General features: G+C 35.7%; 1 long non-coding RNA gene across 2 annotated transcripts in view; it reads right to left on the reverse strand.

The window, feature by feature from the left end:
- Positions 1 to 421: 421 nt before the first annotated feature.
- Positions 422 to 14,223, reverse strand: part of LOC149912897 (uncharacterized) — a 35,293-nt gene continuing 21,491 nt past the window's right edge. Inside the window, exons 2-4 of one of the 2 annotated variants that reach the window (XR_016461824.1) lie at positions 11,787 to 11,812; positions 11,144 to 11,226; positions 422 to 501 (exon numbers count right to left, since the gene is read on the reverse strand). This is a non-coding gene — a long non-coding RNA (uncharacterized LOC149912897). Of the gene's footprint in view, positions 502 to 2,391; positions 2,440 to 11,143; positions 11,227 to 11,786; positions 11,813 to 14,223 lie in introns of those variants that run through there. The other variant, XR_016461823.1, reaches the window with a different exon arrangement.

Genomic DNA, 14,223 nt, shown 5'->3' on the forward strand with positions numbered 1-14,223 from the left:
TTTAACCAACTCTTTTCCCCATCCCTCTGGAAAAGCGGAGTAAGTGTGGTGCAGAGCTGTCTGCCTCTACTTTATTACTTAGCATACTTCTGACAAAAACAATACTAGAATAGACAGCGAAAAGGTTTTGCAATTTCACACAATAGAAAGCTTCCCAGTTAGAAAAAAAGCATTAGAAAAATAAACTTTGGACACTTTGTTCCCTTAAGGGATATTCTGCTCTTTAGGCATCATTGAATATCATCTGAATATATATCTGAATATAATTAAATGGTTAAAACTTCTCCAAACCAGATGAAGTCTGCACGCAATTCAACTAAATACTGAAGCATGTGAACATAGTTACATGGTTTAAATCAAACCTTGCAAAATATGGAGAAATTCTTAAAAGTAGAATAAAAGTTTACCTGAATCACAGCTGCTTCTGTAGAGCTTTAATTAAGGCCTTTTGGAGGAAGAGATCAACATAAAAGGCTCTGAAAATTTAGCAGCCTCTGTTCCCTATAAAAGAATATAAAAGGATGGTGAAAGAGATAAAGAACACTGCATGAACTGCAATTCTCAGTGGGCTTTTAGCATAACGATTGTTACCTCTGCATTTCTGGGCTGTTAATGTTTGGGATTACCTTCTCTTAATAACTTCTCCAGAGTCTGATGAAAATCTCAGGAGACCTACCTCACTGTCCTATCATGTCATCACCACAAAATCTCCCTTCAAAACAGCACCAGTAGAACAACAAAGCCAAGAATTAATACTGGATGTGTGAGAATCCTTCTTTGTTTTTTTGGCTCAAAGCTTGCTTCCTGAGGTATTTCCTGTGAAAAGGCTCTGATTGATTTACTGAGGAGGCAGGTGATGGGTGCTACCGTGTGACAGTCAACATCACTTTGTGGACATCTGAAAGCCCCCTTCCTCCAGAGCTGCCTGCTTTTGGAAGAGAGTGCTCAGGAGTGTTTACTGGCAGAAGATCTGCCCTGTGACTGAACAGCTCCAGCTTGGTATGGGAAAATTGGGGAATGATACCATTGTGTCCTGTGAAAAACGGGATGTGGGGGGGCATCCTGCTCCCACCTATCTGCTGGCAAGGAAGATGGGAACAAAGGAGTTTCTGCTGAGATCCCAGAGCCAGAAGCTGCCATTCCAAGGAGAGCTGACTCAACCACTTTAGATTTGAGCTTTCACTCCAAAGACAGCTGACTTGACCACTTTGGACTTATTTATAAGTTGGTACTACCACTGAAAAGGGGCCATCATCACTGTGGTCACCGTCGTCAACAGAACAACAATGCCCAATGACCCACCACTACTGAAGATCAATGACTGAACTATGAACTATGCTGGATCCATGGTGGTGACTATCTTCCTCTTGCTTCCTATAAGGTCTCCCTGCTTCTTCTTTCCTATATTTTCTATCCCTCCTTCCCTTCCCCGTTACCCTAATTCATAATAGTGTCCGTCCTCCCCTTCCCCATCTTCCTGATTAAGATTTGTAATAAACTGGTCGGACCAACATTTGAACCATTGTTTCTTAATCTCATGCTGGGTTTATGTATATTAAAAAGAACCTCCTCTCCCTTCTATAAATTGGAGCGAGACAGGATGCATCTAGTAACAAAACATCTTCATGGTGTTCCAAAACTGACGATATTTATTGGTGGAAAGGCAATACATTTATGACATCAGGGGAAGGCAATGCTGATGTGTCTTCTTTGTTATAACTTCAGCAGAAGATGGGTGGTGGACAATGTGGTTTTGGACCTATTTTTTAATCAGAGAATAAAATGCTGCTACATTGAAGTTGATTTAAGATATGATAAGATCGCTAACACAGTTGTAGATGTGAATATGCAGGACTAACCAGATACTGAAGGCATATCAGGCCATCTAACTTAAGATTTTCCCCTCTTCCTTACTCACTACCTTTGTATCATTTTTACCAGTCTAGATTTTACACTTGTTTCAGCTTTACTCTGTTCTACTTCCTCCTCCTTTTCTACTTTGTGAGCTCCTGAACTGCTCCACTTTCTGAGTTCTTGAACTCTCCCTATCTTCCATGGCTTCTCCACCCACCCACACCCACTGTTTGCAGAGCTTTTTAAAAACACCTTTTTATCTGTTTACCAAGTTAACCAATTAGAGAGCAATCTGTCCCTCAATGAACTTATAAAACTTTCTCTGCCAAAGAGATGACTCAGAGCTAGAGAAAACTGATACAAATAAAACAGGAATAATGAAGAATTTGAGAAATCAAGGCATTCTTCAAATCTACTTCTAAAACATGAAAATATGACTGAATAAATCCTAGAGATGTACATTAAAAGGATAGGATGGGAGAGCTGCTCACCTATATTGCCTTAGCTTCTCAGAAGATATTTAAAGGGATAACTTACACTAGCTGTATGTAGGCATAATGTGCTAATAGATGGGTTTTGTACCTGCTATAATGAAAAAAAAAAAAACAATTAAAACATGAAGAGGAATGCATTTATACTTTACACCATTCAGATTACTGATCTGGGAATAAAAAAAATCTTGAACATGAAGTTTACTATCAGATTCTAGCCTTGAATAAACATGAAACAGATTTTGAAGACATACCTTCATATAATTATTGCAGTAATAGTCAAGTAGACTTATCTGCTCTTTTCAGCAGACAATAGTATGGATAACCTTTACTTGTTGAGTCACATTTACTCTTCATCCCAACAGAAGAAGGCTTCCAACACAGGAAGCCTGGACACAGTGACAAAATACACAAACCAACCCTGGCATTACTTGATCCTGGGAAAAACTTTTATACTAACAGAACCTTATAAATTAGAATGAGACAAAAAAGCCAAAGAATAATTAAAAACATATCTCAGCACAGCACTTTCTATGAAAGGATCTTTCCCTATGCAAATGATATTTATGAAACAGTGTCTGTACCTGCGGGAAGACAGCTAGCTTTATAACTTCTATTTTGACAGTACAGAAGTGTTGAATAAACAGACAAGAAGAAGCCTTGACAGTACTGCTTGCTGGAGTAATGCCATATAACTTCTTTGTATGTTGGGAAAAAGACCACAGATATATTTTAAGATGAAATGCTGTCATTTCTTCTGTGAATGCTTAATATTATAGTACAGATGAAAAAAATAGTTATGAAACTGAGAGTAGCTATCTACACTACAAAAACAAATAAAACATTCTACTTAATTATAGTGTTTACTGATACAGTTTTCCCAGATCATCTTTTTTTTTTTTTTTTTCTCATTCCAATTAACAAGCTTAAGAACACACTGACAGCAAAAAACTAATGACTATAAATCACTGTTACAAGTAAAAATGAATTCCGTATTATCTGATAGATGTTTCATGAATGCCAACAGAAGATCAAGGTCAGAAAAAAGAATCGCCACTTATTCATACAGGCAGGAACAGAAAAGATAAGTGAGAGAAATTAGATGGTATTTTGAAGTAGCTAAAAGTAAAAGCTTAAGAGGTCATTAGTAATACTTTCTACATATTCCATGACCTATTGGAAGCAATGCTTTTAAGATCAGTACTTTTGCAGTAATTAATCACTTTTGGGGTGCTGGATAGCTCTTTAATCAAATTACCCCATGTTTCCTTGAAATAGTAATTGGCCAGATTTATCTCTGATGCAATTTGTTTGACTTCTGGAAAGCTATACCAGAGATGAATTTTTTGCTTTGATCCTTGTACCTCTGACATTAAGCACTCTGTTTTTCTGCTCTTGCAAATGAAAAAGAAATTACATCCATTAGGTCATCCTTGTTTTCCTTTAAGTAAAACAACAAACAAGTATAACTGTAAACTAAAATAATTATACTGGTAACTTTTAAAGTGACTGCGAACTGCCTTTGGAAACAATGATATTAAGAACCTGACTGAAAACAGAAATGAGAGGGAGTTGTAAAAATTTGGAGTTGTATTTTCAGCTAAACTTCAGACATGCAAAAGGATTCTGGCCAGCGTATACAAATAGATTTTCAAATATTTGCATCCAAAATCAAAGATTTTAAGTAGCTAATCAGCAACTCTCATTTTAACACATACACTGTGTAAAATCTTAATACCTAAGAACATGTGGACTGCTTACAGTCCATTGATAATCTCCCAGGTATGAATCCCTTAATTCTTTAGCCTTTACAAAAACTAAGTTTTTTATTTTATTGTATTTTATCTATTTAGTTATTCTTCCTCTTTATTTCTCACTGTTTTTTTTTTTTTTTTTTTTTTTACTATTATCTCAGCTTTAAGTGCATTATTTTTAATATCAGAATTGTCCACATTATGAACTTCAAATGTTCCTGGTGTTTTGATTTGATTTGGTGGAGGGCTGGGTATTGTATTATGATGTTAGCCTACTATTCTAAAAGAAAAATATGTGCAGCATTTTCCATATACTGTATAAGAAAGCTATGTTCTCTACTTGGATTCATGTTTTGTCAAAAAAAAAAAAAAAAAAAAAGCAATTTTACAGAACTGTTTCTTTATTTTCAAGTTACTGCTATAACTTCTTCAACATTTTCTGTTCCATATTCACAATGGAACTGGAAGTGAATATTTCAAATATTTTGCTTTAAGTGGAAAAATCTACTTCTTAGATCACTGATCAATTATCAGGAGTGTGTGGCCAGTAATCACCTTACACAATCAATGTTTTGAGGCCTATTATTAACATTGTACTGTAGTTAAACTACAGTACTGTGCTGAGAAAAAGGAAAATAACATTTCACAATGCATACAATTGGTTGTTTAGTTGGTCAAATACACTTAGGACAGAATTTCACTTGTGTCACCTTACTTCTTTTGCTTTATTCTTGTAGCGGGTTACAAAAACTTCAATACAGGATCAATTCCATCAGCAAGGGCAGCAAATTAACTGCACATTACAAAGTAAATAAGGGTGTCTACCTTTACCCTAAAGCCTGCTCCAGGTTCTGTTTGCAATATCTGAAAGCTACCAGCTTCTCTAACAGAGTTTCCAGTGGAGGTAAATCTGCCTGCACTTCACTTTTTTGCTTTATCGGTTTTAGAATACACACATATCCACTGTGAAAAAGTACAACATTGTGGGCTGCCTCCTTACTGTCTGCATCTTGAAACAGCCTTAGAAGCCTCTCCTCTTTTCCCTAGCATATGAAAAGCCAGTACTGAAAAAGCATTTTTGCAGATTACTTGGGATCACACATAAGTTCCTGATGCTACCACGCTTGTTTTGGGTACCTCTACATGAATTTCTTACTTAATATTGATTTGCCATTACTTTGCTAATGAACTTTAAACAGTAGCCTGTCTTAAGAACAAAAGTTTCAACCTCGTAATTAAAGCTTCCTTTTTTGATGAAGAATCTGAAAACAGTTCTGAAAAAAAAAATAAGAAATGACCAGAATGGATATATTTCAGCAAATATTTTTTTCTTAGCTGATCCATGATTTCATACAATTTGTAGGTTGATTGCTGACACCTTCATTCCAGTTTCACTTAGCCTCAGGAGTTTCCTGAGTCTGTTTCTGGTAGTGAGGATGAAAGCTCTTCTCTCTCTTTCATGTTTCCCATTTTTTCCCCACAGTTTTCTTCCTCTGTTCCAAAGTGAAGACAAAGCTCTTAACCAATGACAGCTATTAAAACTTCTGTTTCTTTCCGCTCAGTAGTTTTTAGAATTCAATTTTCCCAATTATTTTTTAATAAAATGAAAACATATAAGGGCTTGTGTTTGCTACTTTTGAAGGGCCAATGAAACATCTGTTTCTTATTTAGTGGAATGATATCACTTATACCTATATTAAGAACACCCACAATAACTAGGTCAGTGGAAAGAGACCATACATGACCACAGTAATAAATACAGATGACAGATTTATTATTACAGTGCTCCAGCTTTCTCAGTTTTAGACAATCCTGACATTATAGAAAAAACTATCTGAGCAGATTCACCTGGACTGCCAACCGAGTAAGAGGACATCTAAAAATAACAGCACAAAATTGAAGAAGTGAGTGTTGTTTTTCCCTTTTTCATCTTACTGCCAAACTACAAGCATCCTCATCCCCAATGATTTGCAACAATAAATATCCTTTGTATGCACGCCTAGTTTATAATACAATACACTAATTGAACTAATCCAGTACTTTTGCCCCCTACAAAATTAAAACTGATGGGATAGTTCATTGCAGCAGATGTGTTTAGAAGATGCAATCTCCAACTAAAAGCAGTAACTTCCTGAAGTATCCTGGAAGTTCCAAAATTACATAGGATTCTCAATTACTCACATACATAGTTCACTCAAACAGTGGTAAATATGACTTGTCTACTCTGATAGTATTTTCTAGCCTTCTCTAAAACAGTGCTCTCTGGAGTGCCTTCACAGTGCACCATGAGCAAGACAATCCACTGAATGCAGGAAGAAAATATTATCAATTCAGTAATACATGTATATAATTTCTAAATAAATACACATGTACTGGGGAGGGTATATGCTAAAAACCAACCAAACAAAAAGGAATAACTGATAGGAGAGGATGATCAAAGAAGTTTGTAGACCACTGCTCTAGAAAATGGAAATGATATTATTCAACCCTGTACCATCATTCCCAAAGGACTTCCAGATACAGAGAATATATCAGATATACCAGGTGTAAAGTGGTTAGGGTACGTCATGCTATGTTCACATATAAATAAGATCTTTTAGAAATGGTTATCTAGCCTTGTAAATGATATAAAATGCCAACTGTGCTACAATCACAATGTGCCTCTTCTCTGTCATCCATGTTAAAGCAGCAACTGGTCATCCTACTTTCCACAAGAGAAAGTAGAAAAGCTTATTATTTTCAAAACCTTTACTCAATTGGATCCAACTACCACATGGTGGTAACCAGGATTTTGTAGTTTATTCTCACTAATTAACATGTGCAGCTGTCTAAAGGAAATGTTTGCCTGTATAAATTTCTTAAATGTTTACCAGAAGTATATTTATTTATATATCCCTTATCTGCACATTGTTCAGAATCTCCAAGATGTTAGTATTCTAATGAGTATAACAGAAAATAGAAAAAGATGGCACATTTCATGTCAGTTTATGCAACATTTTCATAACAAATAGCTTGCAGTGGTTAGTAAAACCTGGATCTTTGGAACTTATCTAGTCCAACCAGCTTCTCAAAACAGATCTAATGAGATCAAGCTGCTGAGAACTGTGCCCTGTTTAACCTAGAATATCATCAAGGATGGAAATCTCACAGTACCTCTGCACAAACTTTTTCAATATCTGAGTGACCTCACAGTCAACAAACAAACAATTAAGCAAACAATCTCCTCATAGCTAGCAGGAATTTCCCTCAAAACAAACTGTACCAGTCAACTCTTGCCCTTCTACTGTGCTATCTAACAGAAGACCAGCTCTGTCTTGTCTCTATTTTCCCATCAGGTAGTTTCAGAGAGCAGTGCTTTCTCTTTCTCTGGTTCTCTCGTATGCCAGGTGCTCCAGTCCTTCAAAAATCTCTGACATACTTCATTGTGGTCTTGACCATGCTGAAGAGCTAAAAGGCATAACTTGCTGGACTTAGATCAGTGGCACCATGTCTGTCAGATGGTACAACAACTACATTTCCCATTCCAAAGTTGGCTCTCATACCTTATATTCTGTTTTTTATGAATCAAAGTGTGGTGGAATTGTAGCAGTAAGAGATCCAATGCTTCATGGCATAAGACATAAGAAATAAAGGCATAAGAAATAGTATGAATGACCTAAATGACCTGCTTCATGCTCAGCCAGATTGTATAATCCGATAAGGAATGGAAGAGAGGGCACTTAATTCAATATACTCATCTGAATGGCATCCATATGCAATTGTGCTCAACTCAGAAACGATGCCCTAAGGTTGACATGAACTCAACACAGTAAACACAAAAGCAAACAACATCTAAGAGAATGAATTTTAGTGAACAGAGAGGGAACAACTCACAAAACATGTGGTTATACCTACAACAATCAACAGGAAACAAAGTCAAGCGTGTAAGAATCATTGTTTGCATTTCAAGGTGGCACTGCTCAGTTATTTTTTATTTTCTACTTCTGTTATGAACTTCCAAGGATATATATTTCCACTTTGCTGCTCACATCTGAAAGAGTCTAAGTTGCTTAAAGAAAATATTTTAAAAATAAAAGACTTACTTTTGAAATACAGCATTGACACAAGTGCAACATGTAGGAATGATGTGACGTGTCTTGAAGGGATAAATGCAGATATGCTAGCTTTTGACAGAACATTCAAATTGTTTGTCCTGAACACTGGCCATAAGAGGTTACTCCTATGGTATCACAAGTGAAGTTGAGAACACTATAAGTGGGTTATCTAAGAAACAATGCATCACTGAAGTTTTTCACACAGAGGGTGGTGAGACACTGGAACAGGTTGCCCAAGGAGGTTGTGGATGCCTGTCCCTGGATGCATTCAAGGCCAGGCTGGATGTGGCTCTGGGCAGCCTGGTCTGGTGGTTGGCGACTGTGCACATAACAGGGGGATTGAATCTAGATGATCATTGTGGTCCTTTTCAACCCAGGCCATTCTATGATTCTATGACAATGATTCTATGACATTTGAGAGAAAAAAAAATTCAACAGAAGAGACACAAAAAACCCTGGCATGTGGGATGTAACCATGTGAAGCCATTCTGTGAAATCATAAGGCTATGCGTCAAAGCCACTGTGATAGGGGTCCCAAAAGACATTTTGGAATCTAAGAAGCACTTTGGAGAATGCCAGCTAGATCAGGACTGCTAATAATTGCATATGAGACAGTTTTCAGAAGATTAAAATGATACAAGATGAAAATATTTTGTCTTCTAAATGATTCTGGAATACAAATACCCTAAAAAAAAAAAAAAAAAAAAAAAGTGATGCAGTTAAATATGACCCTTGCAAAATCATTTCTTTTGATTAAAAGAATCACCACAATTTCCTGTTTCTTCAAAGAGACAATGTACTTTTCTTCCCTGAGTGTGAAAAGCTTAGAGGAAAACTGGCAATTCAGACATGGTGAAAATACCTGACTTTTATGATGCTTGAAACATGACTAAAAAGTGCTGATCTTAAGGCAAGAAAATCCTTTTGAGCAAGTGTAAGCTTACAAAACAAAAATCAGGGAAATGCAACCAACCTAAAACTACTTTTGCTGTAGTCCATAATAGATTAAGGAGTAAACTCAAAGTGCAGCAGCTCAGCAATGGCCATTTGTGCTGAAGGCATGGAGGGCAAGCAGTGCTGGCTGCAAAGAGAGTAAGCTGGATGGAAGCATGGACCCAGAGACAGAAAGACTCTGTGTTAGGAAAAGAGGTTTCCCTTGCCAATAAGATAATGGCAGGGTTCTGTCTTGCATGTAAGGTGCAGTGTGAGCATTCTGGGATCACCCAACTGTGGGCTGAAGTGCCCTGTGCTGACGCACAGGAGTGGTGCTGAGGAAGTGCGTGTGAGTCTGCTCACAGCACAGCTCTGCAGGCTGCTTGCAGGACTCTGCCTAATGCATTGCTCACCAAACCTCTTTGTATTAAAGCACAAATATATGCCTACTTCATCTCAAGGAGTACAGTCAAAGAGTACTACTATCTCCTATTATTCAGTTCCCAGAATTAGCATCTTCATCACAAATCTAAAGGAAGGAAACAAAACCACCTGCATGCAGTGCAACTGAAATTTTAGTGATCCATACAGAAAAGATTTCAAAGGCTTCAAGAAGAGAAGACAGGACAGGATGTGATTTGAGTCAGCATAAGTAGACTTAATATTTAGCTTGGATTGATCTAACAGTTCAATTATGTTCGCTTTGTATGAAAAGAAATCTCAACCCTGAAGGATAAAGCCATATTCCTTGTGTTTCTCTATCATTAACATTCCTATTCTCTATCTCCCACCAGTCATCACAGGCAATAAATGAACTTATTTTTGAAGAAGTTTCTTATTTCTTTACTATTATCTGATACATTTTCAAAGTCAGTGTAATGGTGAAGCACAACTGATGAACTGTCACTGCTGATACAACAGTCAAACTCCAAAATCTACTGCATTTTCTTTTAAACAAAGGGTCTAGATCATCAATTTATTAATAGAATCTCTGTATACAGATATATACATGAGTCTATATACAAATGTACCTAAATGGAGATGAGAACACTTTTGGATGGAAAACTACAACTCTTACATATTTCTTGCTGGTGAGTCTGATATCTTTGTAAATCCACTCCTAGGCTGTAAGGAATACCCCACTCTTTGCCAAGTTCCAATACCAGTTTTTCATATTTTCAAGTTATAAACTTGAAATCTTGTACATTAAATGCTGCAGCTCATCTGGATTCTTCTTGAATTTCTAAAATTACCTCCCAACTTCCCAGTACTGCACTTTATTATTCAAAGGTTGTGCATTTCACTAATGTGCTAGCTTATAAACAGTACCAGGACTAGTTCTATTCCATGAGGGGGTCTTAGAGACTATTACACATAAATGCTTCTAACTACTTTTCCTCCCCAAGGAGATCCCTCTGCTAAAATTGCACTGTTTTTCATCTAGGGGAAAAAAATAATCACTGACTGCTCTATCATAAAATTGCAACTCACTGGAAACAAACATTCTTCTAAATAAGAGTAGGATAAGTAAATGCTTTAAAAATATATTTCTAACTTCTACAGCAATATTGTTAAAATTCAGAAGTGTGCTTTTTTGATTAAAAAACTTTAGCAATTAAAATAAAAAAGACAATAAGATTTTAAAAGCCAGTTTTTCAGCTTATAAAATTTCCAACATTTCAACATCTAGTCTTGACATGAGTGGGCAAAATTTGGGAGTATTGTGAACATATTTGAAGGATTAGAAAACCATTTTCTGTGGTAGTTGCATCAGCTGAGGACTGGAAATGCTTGGTATGTGAAAACACTGCATCTCAAATGGATCATGAGATATCGAGTACTCGTGCTTTGTTAAGACAGAATCCAAAGATTATAAGTTTAACACAGACATCAAGAATAAAAATCAATACCAGCTGACATGTTACAGCAAATATAAATGAGACCACTGATAGAAAACCTGTCACAAGAATTACCAGAAAACAGAAAAGAATTAACACAAAAATTAGCAAAAACTTACCAAGTTGAAACAGCTCATTGCTCACTCTTTTGGTGGGTATCTTCCACTACTTCTCTGCTCCAGACTATTATCTTCATATCAACCTGGTAAAAATAAAAATAAAAATCAATTAAAAAAAATCTCAACAACTTAAAAAGCCCACCAATACAAAACAAAACAATGGCATTCAAGTCTTTTGATAAAACAACTTGATTAACAGAGTCAGAAATCTTTCAATATGCTAATATAATAGCTCATGTTCTCTTTTCATTGTATTTGCATTCAAGATTGAGAACACAGCAAATCACAAACTGCCACTAAACAATCAGAAAGACAAGCAGTGTAATCTGTTACATAATATATCTCCTTAGTTTTCCTTTACTTATGGAATTCAGTAAATCATAATGGAAGCTTTAGAACTCTAGCAGTCATAGGCAGCAGGAGGTAAACCCTGACATGAACTGATATGGATTGTAAGAATACATGGATTCTTGAATGTCTCAGTTATTTTCCAAAGTCTATTTGCTATTTCTGCCAGTTTGTATTATCTGGGGAAGAGCTTAAATTGCACTATGCAAATCATACAAACTAAGAGTATAAACCCTAAGAATGTGAAGTAAAGTGAATAAAATTAGCATAAGCATTTCTCCAAGTGTGCTCTTACCTGTTTACTCCCAAATTTCAGATTTCCTGAAAAAAAAAAAAATTAATGAGAGGCTTAAGAATATGAAGTTTTTTTTCTGTAAATAATCCTAATACTAGTTCCTGACTTTCTGTCCTTAAGCCTTCAGACTAGACAACTGCTTCTACCACAGGACTCTCTGCTCCTTATATTCAGTTGTCCAACAGCTTTTTAAAGCCAAAGGGTTGTGAGTGACAATCAGAACAGGACCAATGGTATCAGAGTTTTTGAAAATTTCCTGTGAATTATAATGCAGTCACAAAATAACTGGCTGGTAAGAACCTGCAGAGATCCCTAGACCAGGGTCAGCAGTTGAATTCACATCATTTTGCTCAGGGATTGGTTGAACTGAATACTGAAAAACATGTTACCATCATATATTTTGTTAAAGAACCTAAGTTGAGAGCTAGCATTTAAGTAACTTTAGGTAACACAATGTAACACAAATCAGTAAGGGCAAGCCAACCCTGTACCTATTTTCTTTGAATTTCTCTTCAGGAATTAGCTGTCATAAGGCAATATATATGCCACATGTCTTAAGCTCTTACCTTACTATTTATAAGTAATTCATAAATTCATAAGCAAATTCAAACATGAAAGATGAAAGAGGCATCACTTAGAATCTCATTATTTATGACACAATATACTTTGGAAATCCATCCACTTTTAGATATTATTGCTTCTATATCTAGATACAATGACTCAGTTAAATTTTGCCCCAGTCCATATTTATACAACAGAACAGCTTTTCCTGCCAAACTATTTTTAAAGCCAGAAAAGTAGCTATTTCATCCTTGTTATAATGACTGATATTTACTAGGTCAATGGATAATTTGATGTCATAAAAGAATCTATTTTTAATAATACCTACTTAGAATGCATCAAAACTAAGAGAATAATTTCTGTGTTTCATGACTAGCCTTTGAGAACATTCTATTACTGGAATAAATAAGAGATACTATTCAATACTCCCACTGTTCTGTTTTATTTTCAGAGTGCACTGTTTTAACTAATGTTCCTGGTAATGTATTATGATGAATTATATTGCATGACGTGTAATACTTAGGAGTACTCTAATATTAACCTGCATTATATACACACAGCATATTATTGGGAAGGGCTATAAGAACATCCACCTGACTTGTGAAATATTTTGGAGAACCACTGAGGAAAGCCGAGGAACATAGGCTAAATTCAGCTATAACAAAGACCAAGAGGCAGTCATGGTGACCCCAGAAGGGAAATACTAATTACTTACACACCTAAAATAGGAAGCAATGTATTACTTCAAATTACCCTGGCAGAAAATTCAGGAACAATGAAGTTCAGCACATACATATACACATATATACTGATGCAAGAGATTGACTAGCATTTCTAGGTGCAGTGGACAGTGTCTTATTTATTTTAGCTCTCAGCAGATGGGTTGGATGAACTCATAATGACTTATTTTTTCCTAATATCCTAGCAAATTTATTGGCAAACTTACAACTACTAACTTAATATGTATAATTACATCACCTTAATTCTGTGCTAACTGCACTAACACCCTTTCAAAGGTTTGCCTTTTAACACAAATATCTCAAAGGTAAGGACTGTATTTGCATAGAAAGAAAAAGGTTCAATGGGGATAAATGAAAGAATACCTCTGGTCTGAATTGTCAGTGAGAGAGTGGTAGTTGACATTGAGTTTAAGGCAGTATAACTCATCTATGTGAGAAGCTGAAAGAAAACAACAGAGGAAGAAAGACATCTTTTTATGCTATGTCACTTTTTTGTTCGCTTGTTTGTACTAATTACTGAGAACCACCTGGGACTTGGATGCTTCAAGACATTTCAGACTTCCTTTGTAAACTCAGGATTAAGTCAAAACATGTCCAAATTTCTCAATGGAAACACTGTCTTATGACATATGCAACCAATTTTCTGAGCTATTCTAGTTTTTCTAGATTTAGCATAAATCTCAGTAAGTGTAAAAAAATGAAATCGCATTTTTTGACAGGAAATGAAATTGCTTTTTAACATATGGCTATTTTCTATTTCACAGCATATGTAAACTATTATGGACTTATTTACAAATTTATGATCTGAATGTACTTTAGTCCTGAAAGTCATCAGGGATTTTTAGCTAATAGAACTATCTTGTTTACTTATTCATTATGTAATTCTATTTTAAAAATTTGGAAGAGGGGAGAAAAACAAATTTCACAGTCCTGGAGTAAAAATCAAAATTGATGGAAACTGGATGCATTTGTACTTGTTTTTAAGGATTTCAGGATGAGGCAGTCAGTATTGATATTTCTTCCTTACATATTTACATGTCTCAAGCAGTAACCATTTGCATCCCTGGACTACTTGTATAGTGCTACTACTAAAATAAACTTTGAACTTGATTGACCTAACATAGTATTCAATACAT

The sequence above is a fragment of the Phasianus colchicus genome, chromosome Z (assembly GCF_987193195.1).
Source record: "Phasianus colchicus chromosome Z, bPhaCol1.hap1.1, whole genome shotgun sequence".
NCBI lineage: Eukaryota > Metazoa > Chordata > Aves > Galliformes > Phasianidae > Phasianus > Phasianus colchicus.